Source organism: Mchenga conophoros, linkage group LG18, assembly GCF_057382185.1.
Source record: "Mchenga conophoros isolate Kocher_MC1m ecotype Shallow Benthic linkage group LG18, M_conophoros_male_GT1.1, whole genome shotgun sequence".
NCBI classification, from domain to species: Eukaryota; Metazoa; Chordata; class Actinopteri; order Cichliformes; family Cichlidae; genus Mchenga; species Mchenga conophoros.
Window position 1 is genome coordinate 39,631,129 of NC_140543.1, and position 9,150 is coordinate 39,640,278.

The 9,150-nt window shown below is 40.0% G+C and overlaps 1 pseudogene; it reads left to right on the forward strand.

Moving 5' to 3' along the window:
• Positions 1-3,925: 3,925 nt before the first annotated feature.
• Positions 3,926-9,150, forward strand: part of LOC146554599 (unconventional myosin-VIIb-like) — a 15,312-nt pseudogene continuing 10,087 nt past the window's right edge.

A 9,150-nucleotide genomic window follows, 5' to 3' on the forward strand; every position in this document is an offset into this window, starting at 1 on the left:
ATTTTAGCTGTTGAAAATGAAAATGGTGGATTTTAATTGGACTTTTTTTTTACACTATATAAAGTGAAATGCAGGTAAAAATGAGCACACATATTTTTCTATCCTGTTGTGAAACGATTAAACTTCTTTGGGTTTTCGAAACTACAACCTGACTTTGAGTCTCGGCACAGTCACAGTTTTACTAGTGTCATCTAAATTATTTTTGAAACATTTTTTGCACCAGTAATTCTATTCTAAAGCCTAATCCTTTTAAAAACCTACAATCCTGTTTCAGTAATGACATTTAAAGTAGTTGTTATCAGAGGTTTAGTATAACATTTACCAAGTTTGATCTCCATCCACAACTGTAGAAATGAGCTGCGTAACAGGCAGCTGCGTAGCAGGAGCTGTGAAAAACAAATTTTTGAAAGCTTCGAGAAGACCAGAACCGATGCCAACTTCTCCTTGTTTTTGTTGAACAGAAGTTATCTTAGCATTGCAGATCACCCCCCAGTGCTTCAAGTGCGATGTCGTTGTCAATCATCTTGGCGATGTTGTCTTGATGTTGCAGTGCTTTGCTTTGATGTAAAGAACAAAAGCTTGTATCTTGTACTTTCACTTCTGGTACATAGCAAACAGCTATGTGTATGTGTATGGAGTCATCTCTGTTGCTGAAGAGGAAGTGTTTCTAAACTCTGAGTCACATTTCTTTATACCATTATTTATTTCTTCTTATATGCCCTGTGAAAGTTAAACATCAAAAAAATCAATTTTCTTTAAATAAAAACGAGTTTCCACATAAACATTTATACTTTGGTCTGACTTATACTTTCATTTCTATCCACTCATGCAATTTCTTATCTATTGGCAGGGGTACTGGAGCCTCTGCCAGCACTTACTTGCTGGGTGTTACAAAGTCTCTCTCCTCCACCCTACATTTGTATTTTTAAGATAAGTAATGTATCAAAAATGAAAAAAGCCATAGTGTCACGTCTAGCGTGGCAGACGTGTGGAGTTGTAGATAAGGACCCAAGATGCGGCTTGTGATGAGAGTGAACTTTATTTAGTAAGGAGGATGACATACAAACAGAAACGGCATGGCGAGAAGAAACGAAACTGGAACAGCTAACAAAACAAACCGAAAACCAAACCCAGAGATGGACAGAGATGGATACGCAGGAAGATGGAGGGGAACAACACAGACGAACCAGCAACGAGGACGAGGGAACACACACTATAAATACACTCACCAGTAATCAGGGGATGGGAAACAGGAGGGAAACACACCTGGGAGACATAACAGCTGACGAGGCAGGGGAAACGTAAACAGAACACACTGACATCAGACAGAGACCTTCAAAGTAAAACAGGAAACACACCGACTGAACACAGACTGGAGGACACCTATATCGGCACATGAAACGTGAAACAGAAGAGTACAAAAACCCAAGATAAACAAAACCACAGAATAATAATAAACTAAACATAAACACGGAGTCACAGACTCCGGACCATGACACATAGAGTCAATGAAGTTAAAGATGTGTTACACAAAACAGTTTCAAACCATAAAGTTATTACTCACATTACAAATTTTATAGAGAGATTGTAATGGAAATGTTACGGTTTGCAAGGCTGGGGGAAATCTGCAGTCGCTCTGAGGTTTGCTTGTAACAAAAGCTGAGAAATGCAGGGGAGGCAATTAAAACTGAAACCACAACCACTGTATGGTGCAGCTGGTGACATGGAAGATGAGGATAAAGCAAACTGCATCACAAGTGCTGAAGTCATCACTCTTGCACTGTGTGCGATGCTGCGGTTGGTCGTGATTAAATGTTGCATAAAGTGGCAGGAACAAATACAGCGTTTCTATCAGCTCAGCAAACATCAGCAAACATATAAACTGTTTGTATGTTGGCCACACAGTCTGCTGCTGGCTAAAAGCCTACTGGTGTGTTTCATTTCACAAAGAAAAGACTGTGAGATAGCTTCACTCGGAGAGGGGGAAAGGTGTAAGAAGAAAGACAAGAATGGGAGAAGTGTCCATTGGCATTTGGTAAACTGCATTAAATATCTTTTAATAGAGGATTAAATAGAAAAAGTCAATAGAGATAAAGACAAACATGAGTCTATGGAGCCATTCACTTAGGTAGGTCAACTTAAAACAGAGAAGGGAAGAACTGGATTTTCCATCAGATGTGCAAAAGGATTTAACGTCCAAAACTATTTTGTGAGCACAATATCCCTAAACTTAATTTTATGCACATATGTACATTAAATTGTAGCAGAGAGTATTTTTAATGGATTACTAGAGTCCACTTTAGTCTTTTCTTCCAACCTTTACCTTTCTTAGTCTTTCTAACGCTTTGAGCAGAAAGTCATAAGGACAAATAGCCCGTTCCACCATCTTTTCCTGTTCTTCTTCTGGTAATCTAGGATTGATGCAAAACAACCACTTTGTTTACTTTGACCTGGTTAAGATTAACTTTAGCTCATCTTTATTTTTATTCTATAGCACAGAAAATGACCACATCACAGTCTTTTAACAGATTTTGTGGGTTCTTTTGTCATGTTTTGCAAATTTTCTGTTAAAGATGTAATCCACTGACAAAAAACCCACGAGTCTGGTTTTGGTTGTTGACAGGAGAACAGTACATGTCTGACTGCACTGTTGCATGCGTAAAGTTTGGTTAGGGGGGGGGGGGGGGGGGTTATAGTGTGAGCCCTTAGTTCCAGTGAAAGGAACTGTAAATGCTTCAGTTTACCATGACATTTTGGGCAATTTCATGCCCCCAACTGTGTGGGAACAGTTTGAGGATGGTTCCTTTCTGTTCCAACATGACTGCGCACCAGTTTTTCAAAGCAAGCTCTATAATGACATGGGTCTGGGTGCAGTTTCCCCCTCTAGGGGCAAAGGTACCTAGACCTGGGGCATAGAGTACGTTTGGGGAGTGTGATTGTGTGTACAGTGTCTATTTATCTCTGTCTTCACGTTGGGTGAGTGCTGAGTATTTGCATAGCAAATTGGACTGCCATTGGAGCATTGGACTGCCATTACCTCATAAGACTTTGTTGTTATACTATCTCTTACCGTACACTACTAAATCTCCATTTGCACTATTTGCCTATTTGCACTACTCTGCCTGGTTTACACTCAATGTCATTTACCCTTACCTGAATATTGTATATTGTATATTGCATAGCTTTCTTGTTAAATTGTATTGTATTTATTAAAATTTTTACTTTTTAATTATTTTATTTGCATTTTTTAATCACTCTCTTATATTTAAATGTTCATTTGCTATTTCATCTAGGGTTTGAGAGTAACGAAATTATTCTCTGTATGTCCTGTACATGTGGCAGAATTGACAAATAAAGTTGACTTTGACTTTGACTTGACTTTGATATGAGAGCATGAGGGTGGGAATGGATGTTTGTATCTGTGTGTGCCTGTTTGTCTGTGTCTATATGTCAGGTTGGGTATCAGACGTCACTTCTCTAGGGACATCTCAGGCCCCCCAAGGTATGGAGGCCTATCTCCCCCCACCACTCCCCCTGCCAGTGGCTGACGCCGTCAGACATCGGTGCATTGGTGGTTCTTGGTGTCCGGCGCTCTGGATTCAGCTCCGCAGCTGCTGGGTGACCCTTCATCTGGGGCTCTCCTCAGCTCTTTCCGAGAGAGTGGCACGGTTGCCCCGCAGTTGGTTTTCGTTGGACTCTTGCACTCTGGGGGTCTCTGGATGTCTAGAGCCTGGATCTCCTCCATACCTGCCTCATGCCCTGGGGGGCGGGGCTATGGCTCCCCACACCCTCTAGCAGATTGTTACATGAAGCGCGCTCATGCTCACAGGTGTACACACGGGTGCTCACAGACACAAACTACAGGGTGGGCCATTTATATGGATACACCGTAATAAAATGGGAATGGTTGGTTTCCTCCCCGCAGATGGCTCAGACGAGCCGGGCAAAACCACATCCGGCAAGTGAGGCTGACGCGGCTGCTCCGGGGTGGCCATTGTCTGTCCGTTATTTTCCGAGCTTGCGCCGCCTCCCGGGCTTCATGCAAATTGGCCAATAAGTCCAAACATCCTCTGACCTGGCGGAGATAGGGATTTCTGACCACTTATAAAATGTGTTCAATGTGCTGCCCATTGTGTTGGATTGTCAATGCAACCCTCTTCTAACCCTCTTCTCCCACTCTTCACACACTGATAGCAACACAGCAGGAGAAATGCCAGCACAGGCATCCAGTATCCGTAGTTTCAGGTGCTGCACATCTCGTATTTTCACACCATAGACAATTGCCTTCAGATGACCCCAAAGATAAAAGTCTAAGGGGGTCAGATCGGGAGACCTTGGGCGGTATTCAGCTGGCCAACAACGACCAATCCACTTTCCAGGAAACTGTTCATCTAGGAATGCTCGGACCTGGCACCCATAATGTGGTGGTGCACCATCTTGCTGGAAAACTCAGGGAACGTGCCAGCTTCAGTGCATAAAGAGGGAAACACATCATCATGTAGCAATTTCAAATATCAAGTGGCCTTGAGGTTTCCATTGATGAAGAATGGACCCACTATCGTTGTACCCCACATACCACACCAAACCATCACTTTTGTTGTTCCAACAGTCTTGGAGGGATCCATCCAATGTGGGTTAGTGTCAGCGGTGGTTTTGTTTGTTAACTTCACCATTCACATAAAAGTTTGCCTCATCACTGAACAAAATCTTCTGCGTGAACTGAGGGTCCTGTTCCAATTTTTGTTTTGCCCATTCTGCAAATTCTGTGCGCCGATCTGGGTCATCCTCGTTGAGATGCTGCAGTAGCTGGAGTTTGTAAGGGTGCCATTTGTGAGTAGCTAATATCCGCCAAAGGGACGTTCGACTAATGCCACTCTCCAGTGACATGCGACGAGTGCTACGCTGTGGGCTCTTGCTGAATGAAGCTAGGACAGCCACTGATGTTTCTTCATTAATAACAGTTTTCTTGCGTCCACATTTTGGCAAATCCAACACTGAACCAGTTTCACGAAACTTAGCAAGCAGTTTGCTAACTGTAGCATGGTAGATGGGTGGTTTCGTAGGGTGTCTTGCATTGAAATCTGCTGCAATGACCGGGTTACTGCGTTCAACAGATATCAACACAATTTCGATCCGCTCCTCACGTGTTAACCTCTTCGAAATGTCAATGGCTGTGAACAAAGAGAAACTTGTAAATAACTCATGAAAGAATAAAGTTACGTTGAAACCAAGCACACCATTGTTTTTCTTGTGACATTACCAATAAGTTTGATGTGTCACATGGCCCTCTTCCTATTGAAAAAACAAAAGTTGTATCCAAGATGGCCGACTTCTAAATGGCCACCATGGTCACCACCCATCTTGAGGAGTTTGCCCCCTCACATATACTAATGTGTCACAAACAGGACTTTAATATCACCAACAATTGCCATGTTATTACGTTGTATCCATATAAATGGTCCACCCTGTACACCTCTTTTGGCTGCTACCTCAAAGCACACTGTGCGCTGTTGATCCTACGTGCTGCACAATAATATTCAATATTTAGTATTTACTGTTATATTCACATAGGTTATCGTGATGATCTTGTTTATTATATTGCTCTCTTTTTTTCTTGTTTTCTCTTTTTTTCTCTCAACAGGTGATCCAGGTGATTGAGCAGTGATTCCTGAGATTAGGGACAAAACAGGTTTTAATTTTCTAAAATATATTTTTTGATTTTTCAAAAACATATTTACATATAATTGTTACACAAAGTTTTTGCTGGAGAAGTGCAAGGTTTTTATCAACACCGTCAGACACAAAGAAATGCAAAAATTTATATTTTAAATAAGTTGTTTCAGCTATTTTGACTATTAGCAGCTTCTCTGTTCAATTGTTTATGCACATATGTTTTCAAAGTAATTATACCACATTTAAAAGTAAGATTGTTTTGGCTTTTTATTATTAAAGTTACAGTCATACATATTTTCAGAAGCTTGTATTTAATCTCTATAAGAAACATTCATAATTAGGAGCATGCAAATTACAAATTTATTGAGAAAATTACATTTTTATTGGAAGATCATGAGGGAGGAAACTATATGGTTCTCCAAAAGAGAAAAATAAACCAAAACTCCATATTATGGAGTTGACAAGGTGCTAACGGTGGTGACGCAAGTCTGACGGTGGTGACGCACTAGTAGAAAACAAGATATTATTTCTTTCAAAATGACCATTTAACCTTAACACCTTATGTAATATCACAAGACACATCATAACAATTCTGTTTTTGCACATTTCAGGTTCTACATCTTAATAGTTCACCAGCAAGTAGCTGCCTACTACTCCTTGATTCCTAAAGTTCTCTGTGGTTGTGTGTTTAGACCCTGCTGGACTTTCTCTCCTTTTGTCTCTCTGTGCTTTCTTCCAAAACCTTCTCTTTTGCCTTTTTTCTCTTTCTTTCAGATCACTGGTGTTCTTTATTTTTCCCTCTTTCACTCTATTTCTCCATCTTTCCCTTCCCTTTATGAGAAACTCTTTCTTCAACTCAGGCTGGCTGTTAATTTTTCTCTCCTTCTTTTTCGATCATTCCTGTTCCTTCTCTTTCGTTCCTCTACTGACAGGTTCCCCTTTGCTATTTTAGCCTGAAATGTACCATTTTGTAATTACTATAATTTTTCTGAACCTTATGCTTTCTTATGCTTTTTCACAGATTAAGGATGAATATTCACAACACAATTATGCAATAAGCAATAGAAATGCTATCCTGCCATTAAGTTTGATGTCATTAGCCATTTCCAGGTCCAAACTCCGCTGCAGGTCCCAAAGCCAAAGGAACTCTGCGGCATCACTGAGAGTTACAAACTGTCTAAATTCTTTCATCTTTAATAAAATGATCAGTGTGGCTCTACCAGGTGTAACATCCAGGCATCCATGAAAACAGAATATATGAAATTTAACAGAGTTAAAGTTAGATTGCTTGTTTCCACCTAAACATACCAGCTCTGCTACCACTTCCAACATAAATGAAGACAGAAAACTAAACAGCAGTGACTTCTGTAGAGTTACTGAAGTTGGGCTAGCTGGTATATAGTGATGTGCTACATGATCGCTAGCGACACAGCTATGTTAGCATAATATAAACACAGTGAAGCTGGAGGATGAATGCTAACTTTTTTTCCACTTGATAAAAGTTAACGTGAGGGTTCCCGATGGTTAGGCTGACAGTGATCACTGGCTGTTTTTAGGGGCTTGTTCAGATGTAATAGAATACGATAAAAAGCATTAAAACATTTTAACAGCACAACAGGCTTAATAAACACAGAGTAGTTTAGGCCCAGAAACAGGATTCATACATCATCACTTAAAGAACAGCTCTTGGGGCACAGCTAGCTCAGTAGATGCCCCATGATCGAAAGGTTGGGCGTTCAAATCCAACAAACAGCGGCTATCCTGGATTGGTAGCTGCCCACTGCATCACTGAGTGAATGGGTTAAATGCAGAGGACTAAGCATTTTCCTACAGGATTAATAATGTATACATAAACAATGAGATTCAAGATAAGGCAAATTTGATAATATTTGTGTCATGGTCCGGAGTCTGTGACTCTGTGTTTATGTTTTAGTTTATTATTATTCTGTGGTTTTGTTTATTCTGGGTTTCTTGTACGCTCCTTTTTCACGTTTCATGTTCCTATGTTCCCATGTTCCTATGTTCTGTGTCCCCCAGTCAGTGTTAAGTTTGTGTGTTGTGTCATTACGTGTATGTGTTTCCTGTTTTATTGTGAAGGTCTGCGTCTTATGTGAGTGTTTTCAGTTTGCCTCCCTGGTCTCCTCACGTTAATCACTCCCAGCTGTGTCCCCCACCTGTGTGTGATCTCCCTGTGTTTCTCTGAGTGTATTTTAGTCGTGTCTTCTGTCGTAGTAGCTGCTGGTTTGTCTGTGTCGTTCCCCTCCATTTTTCTGTGTAATCTCCCCGCAGCTCTGTTTCACGTCTCAAGGTTTCAGGTTTGTTTTTGCTTAGTTTTTCCCAGTTTAGGTTACTCTTAGGTTTTGGTTTTTGTCCACTTTGCTCCTGTTTGTTTCACCTTTTGTTAATAAAGCTCGCTCACAACTACACAGTCTGCATCTTGGGTCCGTTAATAATTCACACACGGCTTGCCCGGCAACCTGTGACAATTTGACACATCTGTAAAGCAGAAATATCAGTAAAATACACAGGAAGTAATATGACTGAAATATTAATAAAAATAGCTTAATATAATTGATTAATAGGACACTTTTGTGGCATTTGTCAACACCATTAGAAAAAGGGTCAGCACCGTCAGACAAAAATCCTGATGGTGTTGACATCTGATGGTGTTGACAAAATACCCTACTTTCTCTCATAATTACATGTTTTTCTGACAGAAGCCATCTTGTTTTTCATCAGTTGCTTATGGCCTCTACAATCTACCTAAATTAAGCTCTTTTTACAAAAAATTTTTTGGATTACATCGACTTTGGTGTTGACGCACTGTGGTTGTGACACAGTTTTATCAGAAAGGTGTGCAATAAATGAAATAAAAATAAAAGTTATCACAGCAGTGACCTCATGGCATGTGTATCAAACAGGAAGTGGTAAAGGGGTCCTCAGAGTGTAAGCCGCCCACAATAATTCCTGATTTTTTTGTACTTTTAAAAAAATCTGATGGTGTTGACAAAAACTCTGGACACAGGTATTGACTTAAATACTTAGTGACGAGAGCCATGATGTTTAATTTTACATTACTTTTAATTTTTTTCTGTATTTTAATATTATCACACCTGCTTCAGGACAATGGATTTTTAAGGTACTGGTAATGTACTGTACCATTTAAAATAAATATATGTGTATAAAAAATGCAAAATCATGCTTTTGTTGTAAAAACATTGCCTTGGTTTGTCTTTTAGGCAGTTGGATTAACACTTGTATGCATATTTTTAACCACAAAATTGGGTTTTATCTGCCGGACATGTTTTGTCCCTTATCTCAAGAATCAGTGTGATATATATATATGTATTTTTTGTAATGTAATGGCATCTTTCTTGGCCTTCAGACAACAATTCTGATGGCAAAAGAACCAAATGGGACAGGCAAAAAAATAAAATAAAATTCTAAGCAGTGCCTCTGGTTCACCTTACAGCATTT